The sequence below is a fragment of the Malania oleifera genome, chromosome 6, assembly GCF_029873635.1.
Source record: "Malania oleifera isolate guangnan ecotype guangnan chromosome 6, ASM2987363v1, whole genome shotgun sequence".
Taxonomy (NCBI): Eukaryota; Viridiplantae; Streptophyta; class Magnoliopsida; order Santalales; family Ximeniaceae; genus Malania; species Malania oleifera.
Genome location: NC_080422.1, coordinates 105239385 through 105261293, shown reverse-complemented (window position 1 = coordinate 105261293; position 21909 = coordinate 105239385). Strand labels below are relative to the sequence as shown.

The 21909-nt window shown below is 35.1% G+C and overlaps 1 long non-coding RNA gene across 1 annotated transcript; it reads right to left on the bottom strand.

Moving 5' to 3' along the window:
- Positions 1-14406: 14406 nt before the first annotated feature.
- LOC131157993 (uncharacterized) lies at positions 14407-20906 on the bottom strand. Its single transcript, XR_009137371.1, has 2 exons — positions 20545-20906; positions 14407-14697 (listed from the first exon to the last, which is right to left on the bottom strand). It is a non-coding gene; the product is annotated as an uncharacterized LOC131157993 (long non-coding RNA).
- Between the last annotated feature and the right edge of the window lie 1003 nt (positions 20907-21909).

Genomic DNA, 21909 nt, shown 5'->3' with positions numbered 1-21909 from the left:
GGCATACCGTGGTTACATATACAGTGTCTCAGGAGTTCACATTATCTCAAAACCCTCCAAGAGACTAACCACACATCACTCTAAATAACAAAAGCATCACACACCTATCTAATCAACTCTGCAACTCTATTCCTCAGAACAATTATGGATATTTTCAGCGTATTTTCGTCTCTAATTCCCAAGAAGTCTCCTCAACCGCGTGATTCCACCACAACACTTTCACCAATGGTATTCCTTGGTCTGCAGCTTCTGAAGTTTTTTGTCCAAAATTTAAACAGGTATCTCCTCATACTCCAAAGTATCCCTAATATCCAAAGATTCGTAACTAATCACATGAGACGGATCCGGCAGGTACCTCCTCAACATAGATACATGGAACACATCATGAATCTGATAGTGCAATCCTGTAGACCATTGGACCCACTCGCTCAAGCACCTCAAATGATCTGATATACCGCGGGCTCAACTTGCCCTACTTCCTGAATCTCATCACTCCCTTCATCAAAGTGATCCTTACGAATATCTTACCCCCACCTCGAATTCTAACTACTGATGGCGAACATCTGCGTAACTCTTTTGTTGGCTTTGAGTTGATTTAATTCTATCCTTGATCAATATAACATTCTCATAAGCCTACTGTACGAGTCTGAATACCTGCAATTCACCTACCTCATCCCAGTATAAAGGAGATCAACACCTCCGACCATACAATGCTTTGAACAGTGCCACCCCGATACTAGCTTGAAAGCTATGGTTATAGGCGAACTCCACTAAAGATAGAAACTGAATCCAACTACCGTCGAAGTCTAACACACAAGCCCGTAACATATCCTCCAAGATCTGAATTGTCCTCTCTGACTGTCCATTAGTATGGGGGTGGAACACTATACTAAAAGTAAGCTTTCCCCGTGCTTCCTATAAACTCTTCCAGAATTAAGAAGTGAATCTCGGGTCTCAATCTAAAACAATGGATACATGTACCCCGTGTAGTCTGACTATCTCTTGCATGTATAAGTCTGCTAGCCTACTCAAAGGATAACTAACCTTCATCGGTACAAAGTGAGCAAATTTAGCCAACCTATCCACAATCACCCGAATTGCGTTCTGCCTGTGAAGTGTTGGTGGTAACTCGGTGACAAAGTCCATGGAGATATGCTCCCATTTACACTCTAGAATGCTCAACGGCTGCAATGGCCTTGCCGACCTCTGATGTCCAGCCTTTACTTGCTGACACATCAGACATTGCTCCACAAACCAAGAAATCTTCCTTTTCATGCCACTTCACCAAAATGATTCGCATAAATCCCGATGCATCTTCATGCTACCCAAATGTACCATATACAAGGAATGATGCGCCTCCTCCAAGATCGTCCACTTTATCCCCTCGTCATTTAAAACACACAATCTATTTCCAAACCTCAATACACCTCCCTCAGAGATGTTAAAATCTGCAGCCAGCCCCTGCTGCACCTTCTCTACAACCTCGACTAACTCTTAATCATTGGATCACCAAGCTAGCAATGAAAGTCTGATGATTACCATCCAACAATTCCATGCCAAGACTCTTTAGATCCCATTTGATATGATGCTGACCTACTACTACAGATACTGATGCGTGCTCTAACTTCTGACTCAACGCATCAGCTACCACGTTAGCTTTCCCCGGATGATAGCTAATGGTGCAGTCATAGTCTTTCATCAGTTCTAGCCACCTTCTATGCCTCATGTTCAACTCCTTTTTGCCCGAAAAAGTATTTGAGGCTCTCATGGTCCGTGAAGATCTCACATTATACACCATACAAGTAGTGTCTCTAGATCTTCAACGCATATACTACTGCTGCCAACTCCAGATCATGCGTAGGGTAATTCTTCTCGTACTCTTTGAGTTGCTGAGAAGCATAAGCAATTACTTTCCCCTATTGCATCAGCACGCCTCCCAAACCCTTTAGAAAGGCGTCGCTGTAAATCAAAAAATCATCGTCTCCAGATGAGATGGTTAACACCGGAGCAGTGACCACTTGATGTTTCAACTCCTAGAAACTTTGCTCACAATCATCAATCCAATCAAATCTCACATCCTTCCTCATTAACAATCCCTCTACGAACCTCCGGTAGTACCCAACTAATTCTAGGAAATTTCGAACTTCCTACACGCACTTCAATTTCACCTAGTCAACCACTGCTTCAATCTTACTTGGATCAACTAAGATACCACCTCCCGACATGACATGGCCTAGAAATGCGACATGCTTCAACCAGAACTCACATTTCTTCAGCTTAGCATACAGCTTCCTTTCCTGTAGTATCTGAAGCACCAACCTCAGATGGTTTTCATACTCTTTCGAACTCCTAGAATATACCAGAATATCGTCAATGAATATCACTATAAACTGATCCAGGTATTCATGGAAAACCCTATTAATTAGGTCCATAAATACCGTTGGAGCGTTAGTCAACCCAAACGGGATGACCAAAAACTCGTAGTGACCATATCTGGTTTAGAAAGCAGTGTTCGCAACATCCTCAGTCTTAACTTTCACCTGATGATACCCTGACCGTAAATCGATCTTCGAAAAGACATGCGTTCCCTAAAACTAGTCAAACAGATCATCTATATGAGGCAACGGGTATCGGTACTTTACTATTACCTTGTTAATCTCACAGTAATCAATGCACGTTCTCATTGACTCATCCTTCTTCTTCACGAACAATACTGGAGCTCCCCAAAGCGAAACACTAGGTCTAATAAAGCTCTTGTCCAATAGTTCCTGTAATTGCTCCTTCAACTCTTTAATTTAGCTGGAGCCATCCGATATAGAGCTTTAGAAATCGGTGCCTTACCTGGCAGCAATTCAATAGCGAACTCCACCTCACGATTAGGAGGTAAACCAGGTAAGTCTTTTGGGAATACATCCCAAAATTCATTAATTACTCGGATATCTTCAAGCTTCAGATCATCCTGAGGTGGTCCCTTCACACAAGCTAGGTACCCTTGACACCCGTCCAAAAGTAACCTTCTCGCCTGCATTGCCGACAGAATATGTGGCGTTGAACGCACATACGATCCTATGAACTCATACTCCAGTTTCCCAGGAGGTCTAATGTAACACCCCAACCCCGAAGGGTCTAGGATATTAACTTTTTACCATTGATTTACAACGGAAGTAAATAAACTCAATTATTATTAAACCAGAGCGCTAATTATCCATGTTACAATCATTTATTTCAAAAGAAGAAAAATTACACAAACATAAATATCTGAAATCATACTAATATTTCTAATAAATCTTTATTTTTCTAATCCCCACCCGCATGCTTGTTAAGCCTAATTTTCGACATGCCCTTCAGAGTTATTCTAGAAATAAAATATGATTGGAGTGAGACGACGCTCAATAAGTAAATAAGATTATTATTAGTGTGTGGCCAAAATGAGTTTTTTAAAAATTTCATAAAACAATATTTAATACTATAACTTCAAAATTTCTTTTAGAATAAATATAACTTTAAAAATTTCTGCATAAAATTTTTGTCATCAATTACAATAGTAAAATTTAATAAGCATATACTATAACTGTGAAATTAAACTTTTAACTTTAAAACTGTAAAAATATTTAACGATAAATATACATATACTTTTCCTTATACGTTTTGCTTGGATCGTCATTTAAGCACCAGAATGATCCTTTTTCACGTAAACTTACACTTTTCCTTCAAATCATCAGTAACTTTGTACACGTAATTAAATATGTATAAACATATATTATAAAAACCACCCTTATGCCTATTTATCGTAAGTCATGTTTACCCCCATGACTGGGTTGTGCGGTCCGAAAACTGGACTTAGCTGGCTGGCCGACCAAACTAAATCAACGTACGTAAACTTTAAGTGAGATTTTCCTTATTAAGCCCTGGTCTGAAGCCAGGTGTGCACTCAGGATAAATCCACTAACATAAATAACCACTCTGTAAACAGTGTGACTGCACTCTGATCTGTATAAACTTTAAGCTGCGATATCGAGCATCTGTGACTTTGAACTTTCTTTACCATAAAGGGTTTTAAAATCATCTTATTATAATTTATACAATTTAAAATAATATTGTGAAAATCTCATCTTTACTCATATTTTCATGAAATAATGCAACGTAGAAATAAACTCATGCCACACAATTTTTGTGTTAAAAATATATATAATTTTATTTTTAAATAGAAAGAAATACTGAAAATTTACCTGAGGGGATTAGAACATTTCTTAACCCAAAGATAGATACAAGTATATTAAAGATAGAACTGGTATAATTAAATACGCGTAAAAATAAACTCATGGAAATTTTGTGAAACTAATTAACATAATTGAAATTTACTTATAAAATAAACTCGGGTATGAATTTTAAATAAAAAAAAAACTAACATAATCAAAATTTACTTACTTTCTTCTTTTACCTTGTGCTACAAACACAATAATTATCTCTAAGAAATGAGATCGGAAAGAGTGCGTGAGTGAGAACTTACTCAAAAATTCTCTCTCCACCACAAATTCTTTCACTCACTTGGGAAATTTGTTGTGAAAAATGAAAGTTGAGAGCTTCTTATTTATAGGAAAATTTTGGGGAAGAAATGAAATTTATAAAAGTGTGGGGAGATGGGTGAAATTATAATTTTTAAAAATTAAAGAATGGGCAAGGGATGGGCAAGGTATGTGTTGAGTATGGGATGAGAATGGAGGCCATGTGGGAGTGTTTGCCACCATTCCCATTAAATAAATTTTTAATTAATCACTTACCTAATGAATTAATCAATTAGTTAATTAATTATTTTATTATTTTATTATTTTTCTTAATCATTATTATCATTGTTATTACTTTTAAACTATTTTTATTATTTATTTATTTTATTATTTATTTTTGAATAAGAATTAAATTTAAATTTTGAAAACTCATGTGGGCCCCACATGGTCTTGTGGGCCCCATACAACTTCGAGACCCAAATGAATCATATGTAACTCCAATAATCCTTATACAATTTTATGAGCCCTACACAGTTTCGAGACTCGTGTAAACCTCCACACGACTTCGGGACTCATGTGGGCCCTGCATAGGATACTTATATTATTATTATTTTATCATATATTTCTACAAATTATGTCAGTCAAAACATTATTTTATGTACTTATTTGCGCATATAAACAGTGTCTACTCTATTTTATCCTATGAAATTCCATTTTGACCAGGTCGACCTTCAGGGAGCGACTGAGCCGCAATGGTCTCTGAGCACTCACTTAGATAAGGTCTTTCTTAGACATCAAACATGAAATCAAGGATCCTAACAGAGAAACACTTTCGTTTTAATTCTAACTATTATTATTATTCTTTTTTTTTTCTTGGGTTATTACATCTAAACACCACCACTTTCCTACGACAAACAATCACAGCAAAATTAGAGGATAACCAATCCATCCCCAGTATAACATCAAAACCGAACATATCATACACTACCATATTCAACGGTACCGACCTTCCCTGAATTACCATTGGGCAGTTCCCTAACATCTCCCTACAGATAGCCACACTCCCATATAGTGTAGCCACAGACAACCGCTCATCCATCACTTGGGTTTCAACCCCACACAGTTTCACAAAGTTTGCAAATATAAAGGAGTGGGTTGCTCTTGAATCGAATAAGACAACAACTTTATTTGAAAGTAGTAACATGGTACCTGTCACCACGTTTACAACATGTTCTGCATCAGCTGGAGTAAGCAAGTGCACTCTCTCCTGAGCTGTGTTTTCCTCAAAGCTTCCCCGAAGCACCTGATTATTTCCCCAGTTTTGATTCGGTGCCTGTGTATCGTTTATCTGCGTATGACAATCCCGGATCCTGTTGCCTGATTTGCCACAGTGGTAACAGTTTCCCCCAAACGGCTAGCATTCTCCATCATGTCATCTACTGCACTTGGTACAATGCTTGTGAGGTCGGTTCCCCTATGGACCCTACAGTTCTGTACCCTAGCGATTACCCGAACCGTAGTTTCTCTTTTTCCATTGCTCCTGACGAGAACCAGTCTAAGAACCAGAAGGCATTGACCTCTTCTTCTGATCCTGTGCCACCTCATCCTCTAAGAGACTAGCCACAACCACGGTAGCTTTATCGACCAGAACACAAAACTCTCGAATCTGCAGCATTCCCACTAGACTACAATTATCCTTCCTCAGACCCTTCTCGAACCTCCGAGTTTTTTCGTACCCGTTTGAGATCAAACACGGTGCAAAGAGATACAACACGATGTATCTAGTTGTGTAACTTTGCACTATCAGGGTCCCCTGAGTCAGACTCAAGAATTCATCTACCTTCGCATCATAGGTGGAAGCCGGGAAGTATCTTTTGAAGAGTATCTCCTTGAAGTAGCTCCACGTCATCCCTGAAAAATTGGCCCTCTACTCCTCTAGCAGACTTACATACATCCACCATCTCTCAGCTTCTCCTGCTAGCTGGAAGGTAGTGTAGGTTGCTCGTCGGTGCAGTGCAGGTCTGCCCCACCGCACCGACACGAAACCATCAATGGTTTGCTATGGTTTTACTAAAATCATCATTCTAGGAAAAAAACAAAACACCGTCAATGAATCCCTATCTAGCTACAAGACAACCCTCGACCTACTCTACCCATTTCTTACATTCCTATACTCTGGTATGTTCACCTAATCAAGCCTAACCAAGTCTACAAGACCTAACAACCTGACTATCTCTGATACCAAACTGTCATGCAACGAACCCAGAATAGGCCCCAGGGTGTGGTTTAGTAACCTAACTTGTCCCTGTATTATACTACCATCTATGATACTACACAATATAAGGTTCCGATCCCATAGGGTTCACGTATACCCTACTTACAATCACATACACAATATACGTAGCGAAATAATTCAACCTATTAAATCATAACACCGTACCAGAGTCTATACAAAAAAAGGATCTAGTCCCATAATACAACACGTACCTTGAGCACCTACATAACCCAAAAATGATAACCCGGCCAAAGTTCAGTACTTACACAAGTACTTAGACAATGCTAACCAACAACAACGCTCCTGAGACACTAGGACGCTAGTGTCGGCTACTCGAAGGATCTAAAAAATATTTATATAATAGGGGTGAGACACTTCTCAGTAAGGGAGAATCAGGTTATATCTGTGTGTGGCACATGAGTGTTATCTCAACAGTAAAACATAAACATTTCAAAATTCCAGTATTTTCACAATACAATTTTAGTATATCTCATAAAACATGATCAATCTATCCAATGCCATCACACTCGTCGGCCTAAGTTGGTCAGATTACATGGCGCCCCTAGTAACTTGGCATAGCATAAGCTCCCATGGCATTGGATTGGCGCTAACCTGGTGAACCCGCACCCTTCGGTGAACAATCGGTATAGAAAGTGATATTTCACACTCTCCGCCTACGGTATTATTCTGAATCGCCTCCACATCTCAACCTTCGGGGATAAGTCGGCGTGCTTCGATTATCCTCGACGTTCGGCCTGATTCTGACTCGGCATTTTCACAAAACGTGGAACAATTTGGAATTCACGTTCCTATATCTCATTTCAACAACTCACAGCCTACGGTAGTTAACCGGCACACTTTTTCACAAAACACATCATTCAATACATCAGCTCATTCCACACTTATTTGGGTATACAAATAATTTTATAATAGCTAATTCGAAAATACAGTTTAACATAATCAAAGGTACAGTTATCTCTATATTACTATTTAACCAAATATACAGTTTTCCACCAGAAACATAGACGATACCCAAAACCCCTATTTTTCCCAAAAATTGTAACACGAAAAACCTATAAATTTCACCAGATAGATTTTTCCAAATAAGTAACCAAAATATTCATATAATCATAAACCATAATTTTACCGATTCATATTACAAAAATAACTGATATAAATAGAAACCCCTTACCTTATCCCGAAAACCGAAACACAAACTTAATCGATCTAAAATAACGACACGGGATCCCCAAAACCTAAAAACTGAATAACAATACTTTAATATAATCCCAACCACTATAGATCTACCGAACCAAAAATGGAATCAGATCCTTACCTCAATTTTGGAACAAAACCCAAAAATATTCAAAGCGAAGAGCTGATCCGCTATAACTGTAGAGATTCTTCTTCTGATCCACGTAGCAATGTCAGATCGTTGATTCTAGTAACAAACAGCCTGAAATCTTAAAAGAGAGAGAGAGAGAGAGAGAGAGAGAGAGGGAGAGGAGAGAGAGAGAGAGAGAGAGAGAGAGTCTCATTCGAGTTCTAGAGAGAGAGAGAGAGGATTTTTTATTTCTTAGCAACTAAGCAAGTGAATAGGTTATTTATAAACCTTTTATCTGGCCAGACTGGTCGATGAAGTGGAGCGCTCGTCGACGAGCAGAAGAAAGGCATTCGTTGATGAAGGTGTGGCCTCATCGACAAACTTGAGATTTCAAAATTCCCAAAATCTCTCAGTACTCACTCGTCGACAAACCTCTGAATTTCGTTGTCGAGCTGTAGAAGGGACTTCATCGATAAGAGAAGGAGTCTCGTCGACGAGCCCTACTATTTTCACCTTTTTAAATTTTCCTTCCCTTTTCTTATTTATTTAGTCCAAAATTCTTGGGTCGAGCTCTTACAAAATGCTTCCTTAAAGATCAATTGGAATACTTGAAGAAAAAGTACAAAGACACTATAGATACGATCAATCGTTTGCAAAAGGATAACAGAGTAACGAGCGATCGGGAAAAGAGGGGGGAGGAGGGATGCAAGAGGTTATTGAGGTCTTGAAGAAGTTCTCGTGAAGGTGAGAAGGAGCCTGTTGCATATCTAAAGAATAAGATGAGCAATTTGGAGTACGCGAAGGCGCCGAGACGAGGGTTGGGGTTTGGAAGAAGCAATTTGTGGAATTAGAGACTAGGACAATTTTTTTTGAGTGGCGAGTGGACTATTTTTTTTAACCCTTTTAGGTGAAGGGACTAGGCAGCCCAACAAAAGACCCAATGAACTAATTCAATTTATGGCTGAAAGATATAAGTGGTACAAAAAAAAAGAAGATATAAGTACCTTTGAAACACTATGGAGATTTGTTTTAGTTTTATGACACTTTTGGGCACTTTTAGTTTGTGATATTATTGAAAATTCATAGAAGATTTGTTTTAGTTTAACCAAATTCTAATAGAGATTTGTATTCTTTTGTATAATTTCTAGAAGGTTGGTGTCTTTTATTAATACTAACAATAGAACATGTGCCGCTGCACACATGTCTAACTTAATTTCTTGAAAATGAAAATCATAATGAAATCGTAATTTATATAAATAATATTTTCAAAATGGTTACATCCAATTATTCTCAATAATGGTTACATCCTCTCTATTTTCACCAAAAAAAGAAAAAGAAAAACGGAATGCCCCTAATTCCAAGAGGGAAACCCGCATCCCCTACGAGTTAAAAAATAAAGACAAGTAGGCTATCCCACAAGAGGTAAAAGCTATAGCCAGAACAAGAAAGAAAGAGAGAACAACAGACTAACTAAAAGGAAAAGGAGACTAAACATTCAGGACATACTACATTTAAACACTTTACTTGTATTGAGATTCTTACTTTAGAAACAAAACTGATATTGTATTATACATATTTTGAACACAATAACATTTTTTTAATTTGATAATTAAATTTGAGTTTAATTTTTAAAAATAAAAAACATAGAATGTGTTTGAATAAAAAGATGTCATTTGTGCACAAACCACACAACATTAGGCAATTAAGTTCGACAAAGACATTTTTGCAACTACCTCCTTTCTATTGGAACCAAACCAAAAGCAAAAACTGAAACAACAAAAGCAAATTTATTTAAAAAAAGGAAAAAAAATGGAAGCTAGAATAGTTGCAATACATTGGCAATGCAATGCCACATTGCCCCAAGCTGGTGCAAGTGCTACAACTAGATTTAATTCAACCATAGGTTCCATGAATTTCAATCTCTTCCTCACACACTTGCTTGATTCTTTACAAGCAACAAGACGTCAGGTAAAAGTATAACAAAAAACACAAGCAAGAGAGAGAACGATACCGAATAAATCAGGAGTAGTTGAATTGCTGGGTGGAGGATTGGAATCCAAGAGAGCTGCATAACCCATTTCTTGCCGTCAAGTAAAAGTATCTGTGCCCCACGAGATAGAAGAAGAACAACAACAAGAAGAATAAGACGAACCTGACGGAATGACCTCAGGCGAGCGGTGGGAAGCAACGGCGACGGTAAAGGGAATGGCTGGAGGGGGGCTCGACCCAGGAGATTGGGTATCATGGGAGATTGGGAAAGGAGGGAGGAGGGAGAAATCAGAGGGAAAATGGAGAGGCAGATTGGGAGATCGTCGAGGGGCCGCAACGGTCTACGAACGGCGACGGGCAAGAAGCGGCGACAACAAGGGGCTGCGACGAATGGCAAAGACGAGGGGCTGGGGCTGCGACAGAGAAAGGAGGATCTGGAGGGGAGGAGGGAAAGGGAAAGGAGGGAAATGAGGGAATTTTGGGAAACCCAAGCCGCGTGGGTAAGTATACTTATGCGTATTAGTGACGAATCTAAACCATCACTAATACCTCACAAATCGTCACTAATATATTTAACTAAATTAATTTATATTTTTTAAATAAAGAGCTTATTAGTGATGAATCAAAACCGTCACTAATACCATATTATTAGTGACGAATCTTCCCGAACCGTCATTAATATTGTTAACTAAATTATTTTTAAATTTTTTAAATAAAAATACTATTATTGATGAATCTAAATCGTCACCAATACCCTATTATTAGTGACAAATTTTCCCAAACCGTCGCTACTATTGTTTGCAAAAAATTTTTAAAATTTTTTAGATAAAAAGACTATTAGTAATGATTCTAAACCGTCACTAATACATGTTACTAGTGACGGTTTTGAAAATTCATTACTAGTAGTGTTAACTATATTATTTTTATATATTAATAAAATAATAGTAGTGACAGCAACCTAATCATCACTAATAACGCCTTTTAGTGACATATTTTATTCGTCACTAATACCCATAGAATCGTCGCTAATATTTTCCCGAGTAATTTCTAGGTGAAAAATGGTTTCCCGCGATAGTTTGGGTGGGAAGATCGGTTTGTAGTAAAGATTTTAAAACTGTTACTAATAGAACCGTATTAGTGACAGGTGCTAAAACCATCACTAATGCTTGCAGTATTAGTGATGGTTATTAAAAATCGTCACTAATACCCGCTTTTAGTGATGAAATTGAATCCATCACTAATAAATTCGTCACTAAAAACTAGTTTTTTTGTAGTGAATGAATAATGTCATGATTGGTTCGTGTAATGAACTTAAATTGACCTTGAACAGAATAAATAAATTAAAGGGAAAAAAAATAAATGAATCAAATGATAGATTGGTTCCATTCACATGATGTACTTGTCTAGTTATGATTCAAGTTTGTTCATGTTTCTATAATATATATTGCATTTGTGCTCGTATGCATGCACAGTCGCATGCTTTTATTAATTTTCTATGTTATTAGAAAAGTAGGTTTTTTATTATTTACTATATATGATCTATTATTTATTTTTGAGTTCCTTAAGCTTGTCTGTTGAACTATAATATATATTGCATTTGTGCTCGTATGCATGCACAGTCGCATGCTTTTATTAATTTTCTATGTTATTAGAAAAGTAGGTTTTTTATTATTTACTATATATGATCTATTATTTATTTTTGAGTTCCTTAAGCTTGTGTGTTGAAAACAAAAATAAAATCAAGTGATCGTCATTATGGTCATTCATTGTAGCACATGATCTTGCAAAGAAAAAATAACTTTATTTTTAATTGATGTAATTGTAAAAATTTCTTACATTTTCATGTTTTCCAGTATTTCCCCTGAACTTAGCTCTCGATTCATGCTTAGAAAACTCTAAAAAAACAATGTTATTGTAATCTTAGAAAAAATTCAAAGTGAAATGGAAATAATTTTCTATTTTGAGTTTTAGTATCCCCTTTCGTTTTTATTTATGGAAATTTATCAAGATCCTTTTTTTTTTTTATCAAGATCCTTTCTTTCTATTATTTTAGTTAATATATAATTAATATATGTATATGTATATAAATTGCACAATTTATCTAATGCAATGATTGAAACTCAAAATGTTAATCAATAAGCATCCTTTCATTGCCTCATCTTCAAACGTTTGTTGAGTTTAATTTAATAGAATCTTTCTGGTCTTCTTTTTCTTCTTTGTTTTTTTTATTTTTTATTTTTATTTTTGGTATATTACACTTTTATTGGTCCATATAGTCCATTTCATAGTGGACAAAGTTGTCGTTCATCATCATTACAAGCTTTGACATTTCAACAAAAGATATAGCTTTTGTAGTTTTATGCGATATTTTCTTCTTTAGATGGGTTAACATTTGGTAAATGCGTGTCAACAATGACTTGGCAATTCCATTTCTAACTACTTTCATAAGGCATTATTGCTTCTCCACGCCATTTCCTTTTCATCATATGTTAATGCTTCATCTTTTTCAAAAAATCATTTGTTAATGCCACAATATCGAGTATGCAAAGTTCAACCGGTATCACAAGCTTTTGTTTTTCCCTTGTTTTACCACCACCCAAGCTTTAGCCACCTTCTCACATGTATGAATCTATGTTCAATAAAAATCATTTCATACTATGTTTTATTCTTCAAATAGGTTAATTAACATATGTTAAATTTGAACAATGACTTAATTATTCCACACCCACCCCCAAACATATCCCAGTCTTTTTTGTAAGTTGTTGATGTTTCACGTTAAAAATCATTTACTAATGCTTTGATACCTGTATATAAATCGCAACCAATGCTTTACAAACTTCTCCTTTTTCTTGGTATTAATTTCAATAAAAAAAATTCGACATGTGTATCTATGTCCTTATTAAACTAGTAAAATCCACTATAAATATATTTTAAATGTGATATGAACATGCTTGATGATTATAGGTGCACTTATAAAGTAAAATGGAAAGAAAACAAAATAAAATCATATTAGCATAACAATTTACATGATTTGGTAGTGTATCAACACTAGGCTACCAACATATGAATAGAAGTATATAGCCTCGTGTGAACAACTCTAAAAAGTTTTTAAAGAAACCTAGAAAAAAACGATAATAATATAACAATGTGTGATTTCACAGTGTATTCAATTAGATGGAGTCTTTATGAAAAACTACATTATATATTCAATGAAAATGATAGTATGTCCAGTTATGCGTATGCTACAATATATGACTCTTCTCGTGTCAAAAGTATCTTATGTGCGCATCTTTTCCAAAACTCCTTCCATGACCCATCAACTTATCTTTTAGAAAACCAAGTAATCATTTGTTAATACATCGGTTCCAAATATGTAGTTTTCCATACAATAAACATTTTATGTTGCCTATTAACCACTAAAATTTGGGCTTTTCTTTGAACATTGGGTTACACCGGCTTCTCTTACTGACCTTTTATATATGCAGTTGAACTTTTAGGGGCGGATTTAAGATAAGTATGGTTTATAGAATAAAAGTCCTATGAATAGGATGGATTGCAATAGGTGAGCATGTAAAAATTATTTAAAATGCAATAATTTAGATAGAGGTCCCCTAGGCAAAATTTTGTGTTATTCCATACAACATAAAATAAGAAATGAATGAATTTCTACATTATATCTCACATAAGCTATCAAACTCTTGTAACCAAATTACTAATATATATATTTCTAGAATACAATTGTTTACAAATGTATTTTCTTCATGATAACAACACATTCTTTTGTGTAAATTATCAAAATGTTGTTCATATATTGAAATCATTTCATTCTTACTGGTATACACAATGTCAACCCTTAACCTAAGGGCTCTAAATTGAAAGTCTAACAATATATAACTGGTGCTATAATTTCATGGAGGATTAAAATGAATTAAAGCAATATTTTATCCCTTTGATATAGAGGATTTAAAAAAAAAAAAATCATCTTTCATATTAGGAGATTCTTATCTCTTTAACACGAGGAGATTTAGTTTTTTGCACTCATTCAACTCAATAATTTAGATTTCTTTTTTCACTTCATGTGCTTTTTTTATTTCCTACATCTTTCTTTTTTCTTAATTTTTTACTTATTTTTCTTCTTCAAAATATGAATCGAAATAATATAGGGTTGAATCTCAACGAATCATGGAAGCAAGGTGTAGTAACCTGGCCCAAAAAAAAAAAAATTAATTAATTATTAAATTAAATTAATTAAATAAATAATATAATAGATATATAAGTGTGTGTATATATATATATAATATTAATATAATATATTAAAGTAAAGATATAAGTATTATTATATATTATAGCATATACATATATCCTAAAGCAAGAAGCTTCAGGAATACATTTTGGATTTGAAACCCCCCCCCCCCCCCACGCTGATCTCTCTCTCCCTCTCTCTCTCTACTTTCCCTCTCCTCGACCTCTCTCTCTCTCTCTCCTCGATTTTCTCGGCCAAATGTGTACCGATCGAAGAATGGAAAATACCCATGGCTTCGAAATTCAACCACCAATATTTTAACCGGAGTGGATTTGTCGTAAGAGCGTCGTAGGCACCACTCCTGGGATGAGGTATGAGAAATAAATTATGTCAGAAATTTTTATAAATTAGCTGATTAAATTGTAATATAAGATTACAGGAATTATATACATGTTTTTCTGAATATTCTGGCATTTGGAAATTGGATTTTGGGTTATTATTATTATTATTATTAGTTAATTAAACTGGCGTTTGTGAGTCTGGGGATTTTTATAGTAATTGTATTTCAAATTTTAATCGATTTAATTAAAGTATTTGATTTCTAGATTATTGTAGTAGATTTTATAAAAGATTTGACCGGTTAAAATTACTGGTTTGATTTATTATACATATTTTGTTAAGAGTGAAAGTGAGTAGGGTTGGTTATCCTTGTTTTTCCTTTAAATACATATTTTGAGTTAAATAATAGTGGAGATAATTAAACCGGTGTTTTTGGTAAAACAGATATTGAAATTAGAACGACCGGTTTTCCAATAATTTATATAATTATGAAAAACACCCAAATCGTGTGGCATGAGAAAGAATATTATTGTTTTATTAAAATTATGAGTTTATAGTATGATATATTGATTACTGAAATGTGTGGGTATTATACTATTTTTGGAACTACAAAAAAGAAAGTAAAGTATAGAATCTTATTATTGTTAAACTGTAATGTATGGTTTAAGAACTTCAATGGACCAAAGAATACTCAGTATCGCAGCTACAGTAATGAAGAGCCTAGTGCAACCACACGTCTCGGGGAGAGTGTTGGTATTGAATAGTCGAGTGGGCAAGTGAAGTGTAAAGTTCCCACCTGGAGTCTAGACTAGCTATGGGATGGCCATTCGTACTAGTAGACATACAGTATAGTTGACTTAGTCTAGTGACAGGCTAGCCAGGGCTAAGTCCAACCTACGAGCTACACAACCCGTCATGGGGGGAAACATGTTGTTTATACATTCGAGGGTGAGTTTTTATATTCATATTTGTAGATTTAACCAGAGTATAACTGAGTAGGGTATATGAAAACAGAACATATGAAAACAGAGTATAGCAGAGCAGAATATTCCTGAGATTATAGTTCACATAATATAGTTGCAAAGTATTTACAGTACACAGCTTATAGTTGCAAAAATATTAACAGCTTAAAGTTTATAATGCTTATATAGGTGTGAATTACAGTTTGCATGTGAAAGTTATTTATAGCAAAGTATTAAATGTAATTTATAATGTGGCATTACGTGTGATTGGGGCGAAGTAAACTCTCTGCCCGAGAGCTTACTAAGTAAGGCAAGTGCCTTAATAGGTATCAGTTGTAGCCACACCCAAACTAAATGGGTAAGGTTACATAAGGTATTAGAGCAAAGGGGCATTACATGTATGGGCATGTAATCTCCCCAATCCTCAGGAACTCTCGCTTATAAAAGATGTTGCATGTGTGAATACAGTCTATAAGTGTCTTAACAAATGTTGTCGTCGTTTAACAAATGATTATATTTTGTATACACTAAACTCATTGACCACACACTGATAATAATTTATTCCATCCTAACTAAGAGGTGTCTCACCCCATTATTATCATATCATTTTTCAGATGTCATGAGAAGTATCAGTAATCAGAGTGCACAGTAGAAGCGTGGGTGAGATAGAAGATCTTGTCTAGAATTGTATTGTTATTATTTGTTTGTGTTTTGATGAGTTTAGATATTTATTATTCATATTGAGATGAATATTGTAATGTATTGGGATAAACTAGTACTCTGGTAATTTATTATGGAGATCTTCTACTATTTTATATTATGATATTAGAGATTTATTTAGAATAACCCTCCGGACCCCACTTGTGGGTTCGGGGCGTTACAAAGGCCACTGTGCCAGCCTCGACAAACCTCGACCGCTGGTGAACATTTTCATTTCTCCATCTGTTGTTGATGAATTCAAAAGCGTTTTAGACCATTTGAACTTTTTTTTTTTTTTTTTTTGAACTGGTTATATTATTATCAAATGGGGAAACCAAGCAAGATGCTTGGAAACTCCCAACAAACTTGCAAAAAAAAAAAAAAAAAAGGCGAGGAAAAAATAACCTCCCAAGTCAATGAGAAAATAATAAAACACTTCCCAAAGTGAAAAACACCATCACCCCACAAGCAAACAAGTAAAACTTCCAAACAACTGGAATTAAGATTAAATTGTGGATTTTTCGTGATAAACAAGCACGGACAAAAGCTAGGAGAAAACCGCGAAAGTCAGAAAAAAAGATGGGGACAGATAGGAAGACTAAATTGAACTTATTGCTGACAATTTGCAGAAAATGAGAGCAAACTACCATGGATGCAACTTTGGAAACCCATGAAAAAAATAAAGAATAAGTCAAGGAATGATAGTGGAGAAAAACGATCAACAAAGAAAAGAAAAGGCAAAGAAGAAAGCTTGGAAGTCGGACAAATGTGAGCTTTCAGAAAATAAACTGGGAGAAGAAGAAAGTAAGGGCACGAAGTCAAATTAGACGAAATCTGAGTGTGGGAGGGGCAATTTTTTGGGAAAACAAGGCAAGTGATCCTTCAAGTTAACCTCCTAAATCTACTAAAATACAATGAAATTCTTCTTAATCCAAATTCAAGAGAGTGGGGCAAGTCCTAGACCAATGGATCAAAGAGGTTGGACGCACATCTGGAGTGAATTTCAGCATAATGAGTGCTCATAAAAATTCTTCTATTTCGCTCTTTCTAGATCTCCTAGCAAACAACCCCCATAATGGCTCCTTTGAGTTTCTTTAGAAACCTTTAAGATATGTAGAATTCCAAATATCATATAATGAACTGATCTCATAAGGTATGACCATCTGTAAATTTAGGAAACAAAATAAGGAGGACTACACTTTTCTGCTAAATTGACAATTAACAAGAAGATGGTTAACATTTTCAACGTCCTTCTTATAGAGGGCACACATTGAAGCCAAATTCTAGCCACATTGTGATTTAGTTATGGATTTTTCTTATTTTACCATTTGAACTTATTGTGTTCTTTTTGCTAGTCTCGGAGCTCAGATCCTAATATCAGCCCTTTTGACCTTGGTTTTTGAGTTTTGGCTTTTTATCATCTAGGCTTGTTGCGTTTTTGGTTTAGATAATTGGGTATTGCATAATTAGATTCATTTCGAGGATTTCGGCACTTTGCAGTTGTTGATTTTAGACTTCTTGCTTATTTTTCTTCTTTCTTCTAATATACCACTCATACATGCCTAAAATAAAATCTTGTACAAAATTTCATCTTTATCAATTTTTATCTCTCAATATAAATATATATACGTATATACATATGTATGCATGCACATATACACTCATGCATTTAGAGCATGCTTACATACATGACGTACGTGCATACAAATATACATGCATAGATACATACATACGTATATATATATATATATATATATATATATATATATATATTGTATGGGAGAAAAATCCATGGGGGAATGCATGTATATGTAGGGTGCATGTATGCAGTTTGGCACTTGGCAGTGAACTTTACTTTGGAATCAAAACCAGTTTGGAAGATGAAACTGTATTTTCTTCCCTTCCAAACAGAGACTTAGGTGCTGTATTTTGGTCACTGGGTGCAACCTCCCCTTACCCCACCCACTTATATTGCTATATGTTAAAACTTTTCACCCTTCAATAAATGACAAACGCACGCATGCAGCAGCTAGAGCTATAGCAGTACAGTGACCCAGTCACTCGTACGTATGTCTTCCAACAACCCTCCACTAGTAGTTATCCCCTCTTCCCTAATTCCAAAAATATCCCTCCCATTTTTAAATTTAAGAAAAATACAAAAAATGAGCCCCTCTCAAAACCCCACTAATCTAGAGCAGAAGATAAGTGCATATGATATTTGAACTCTTCGGTATCTGGGTTTGTCCTAAAACCAGGCTAATTTAGACCAGAGGCTAAGTGAAAATGAGATTTGAACTCTTCAGCATCAGGGTTCGTCCCAGAACAACACTAATTTAGACCATAAGTGAATATGAGATTTGAACTCTCTAGCATCTGGGTTTGTCCCGAAACCAAACTAATTTAGACTGGAAGATAAGTGAACATGAGATTTGAACTCTTCGGTATCTGGGTTTGTCTCGAAACCTAGTTAAGCTATACTAGAAGGTAAGTGAATTTGAGATTTGAGCTCTAATATCCGGGTCCGTCTCGAAACACGACTAATCCAGAGAAGAAGAAAAGTGAAAATGAGATCCGAGATCTTAGCCTACAACAATATTGTTCATGCCTTTGCCAATGGAGAGGTTCATCAATTCTCTTCTCATGCTGTTTATGTGATTTAATAATGGAGCATTGGAAGGGACTCGAATGCATCATAATATAAAACATAATTAATAACTACGATCAATAACATCTTTTTCTAAAAAAAACTACAATAAATAACATAAACAATTTCGTGTAGGGTAGCCATGCCCACATGTCTGGCCAGTTTTTATATGTAATTAATCAATTTGGTGACCCACCAATCAGAAATGTTGCTCAACTTTTCCCAGGGTTAGCCCAGTGCATGGTCTAAACTGTATGCCCTTTATTTGGTAAATTATCCCTTTCACTCCATCCCCATTCAATCACTCCATTTGATATAAAGAAAAAAAAAATCAATGAAAAATAATGTTCTTTCTTCTTTTTCTCAGAAGAATTCCTTTAAGCCAAACGGGCGTAATAAGTTTTAGACACATATAGTATAATTGTATATAACATGCATTGTAGTTTAATTGGGTTTTACAATAATAATAAAACCAATATATGTTATATTTGAAAGCAAAAAAGATTATTGAAACTGATGAGAGAGGCATATACGCACACATGCAGTCTCTCCAGTTCTTCAAGTTACCAGAATTACCTTTTAGTAAACTGGGAGTGTAATGCTTGTAAAATGTGAACAGTTCAAAAATTACCAATTCTTTGGCAGTGAAATAATTAAACATTAACTGCTTATGTCAAATATAAACTGAGAACACACAGCACACACACATAATGAGCAAGCCTTAATTACTCCAAACCAAAATCTTATGGAAATTCAAAGATTTCTTCTTTAAAAAGGGAAAGAAAGAACACATGCATTTACAGTTTTGAGGGTTTGCAAAGATGGTAGAAAATTTTGATCTCTGGTGTAATTGATGTGTGTGTGTGTGTGTGCGCGCGCGCGTGAGAGAGAGAGAGAGAGGGAGAGAGATTAAAGGGGAGGAGAGAAAGGTAAACCCTTTTCACAGAAAAGTGGAGCAGACTTGAGTTGAAGTAAAAATCAAAAGGAAAACAAGAAGAACTGTCAGGGCTGCGACATAAGCTCACAAGGGTGTCACAAAATCAGTAAGGCTGTGTTTGGAAGAAGGGTTTTGTTTAAGAAAAAAGGAAAATAAAATTTTAGAAATATATTCTTATTTTTTCAAATATTTTTTCTCATTTTTTTTTTTCATTTTATAACCAGAATCTTCATTCCTTCTCTAATGCTTGCATATTTTTCTCTTCTTTTTTTTCTCACATAGAAATTGAAGAAAAAATCTACAAGAAATTTGTAATAGCAGTGAATTATATATAAGAACACAACTAAAATAAAATAAAAAGTGAAAAAGAAAAGAGGAAAGAATTCGTAATTACCATTTCATCTTCTCAAGGGCTCCTTCTAAATTTCAGACAAAACCCATTTTTCAAATCCAAAAAAACTGAGAGAATTCATGCAAACAACAATAAATTAAGGGTTCAATTGCCGCAAAAGGAGTTGAAATTAGGAGAATTACCAGAAGATTTGCAGGAAATCATGCAAATAATGTTAAATTAGGGAGGTTGAAAGCGAAAAGGGGCTTGAATTACGGGAGAATTACGGGAATTACCAACATGCATCGGGAAGATCGTCGAAACAATTAAAGATGAGATCGTGGGCGAAACGGCGTCGGATCGGCGCAGAAACCCTGAATCGCCATGTTCTCCCACAGCTTTCTTGAACTTCCATTATTAAAATCCATTTCGACTCTCTTGATCCACTGAGGAGGAAGAAGAAGAAGAATCGAGAAGGAAGTTCAAGAAAGCTGTGGAAAAGCATGACAGGATTTGAGGACTCCATCCTTCACCCCCTTAGATCTCACAACCTTTCAAGCCTCGTGTTCTTCACTGCTGGTAGAATTGATGAGTTGATAAGAGAGAGAGAGAGAGAGAGAGAGAGAGAGAGCCCATACAAAGTGTAAAGGACCACACTAACATATATAACCTGTGAACTAGAGTTTTATAGGGGGGCGAGGGTTAGAGGAGGAGCGAAGGGGTGTTCACTTCACTCACATGGCGCATTTTACCCTCACAAAGCCTACTTTCAAGTAGAGTGCGCAGTGTGTGTATGAGAAACATTTGAGAAAAAAAAAACATTTGAGAAACTTATTTTAAATCATATTGTTGACATATTATTAAAAAATAAATATATAATTTAATATAATAAAAAATTAGAAAAATTAAATATTAATGATTTGTAAAATCAAAATTTTATTCATGAATTTGATATAGTTTTATTTTCTTCACTTTCCATGATAACAAAACATAAAAAATACGAATTCTTTGATATTTTTTTTCCTTTTTCTAATATTTTTAGAGTTTTAAATGGAACCTAAATAATATAATTATTGAAAAAATATTAAACAAGATGGCATAATCACGTTATATTTTAAATAATAATCAAAATTTTATATCTTTCAAAATTTTAAGTGGATTATATTATGCATGTTAGACAGCAGTAACAGGTCGAACAATACAATTTAACAGTTTCTCATAATTATCACTTTTAACTTTCAATTAAAAGTGATTGGTTCGACAGTACCTAAGTGATATTGAATACCTTTTTTGGTGGGGTAGAAGTATGAACCTCGCTGTCACAACCAACACCAATCCTTAAGGGAACAAAAGGAAATAAAAGAGGTAAAAAAAAATAATGAAACTCATTCAATAGACTATTATGCATTTTAGACAACACTGACAAGTTGGACAATATAATTTAACAGTATCTCATAATTGTCATTTTTAGTTAAAAAAATTGGTTAGATGGCACCTAAGTGATATCGAATATTTTTCTTCTTTTTGGTGGTGTAAAAGTGCAAACGTCGTAGTCACAACCGACACCAATACGCAAGGAAATAAAAAGAGGTAAAAAGAAAAATGTGAAACCATAAATAAAACATAGAAGAAAAAAAGAAAAAAAAATTGATAGACCCATG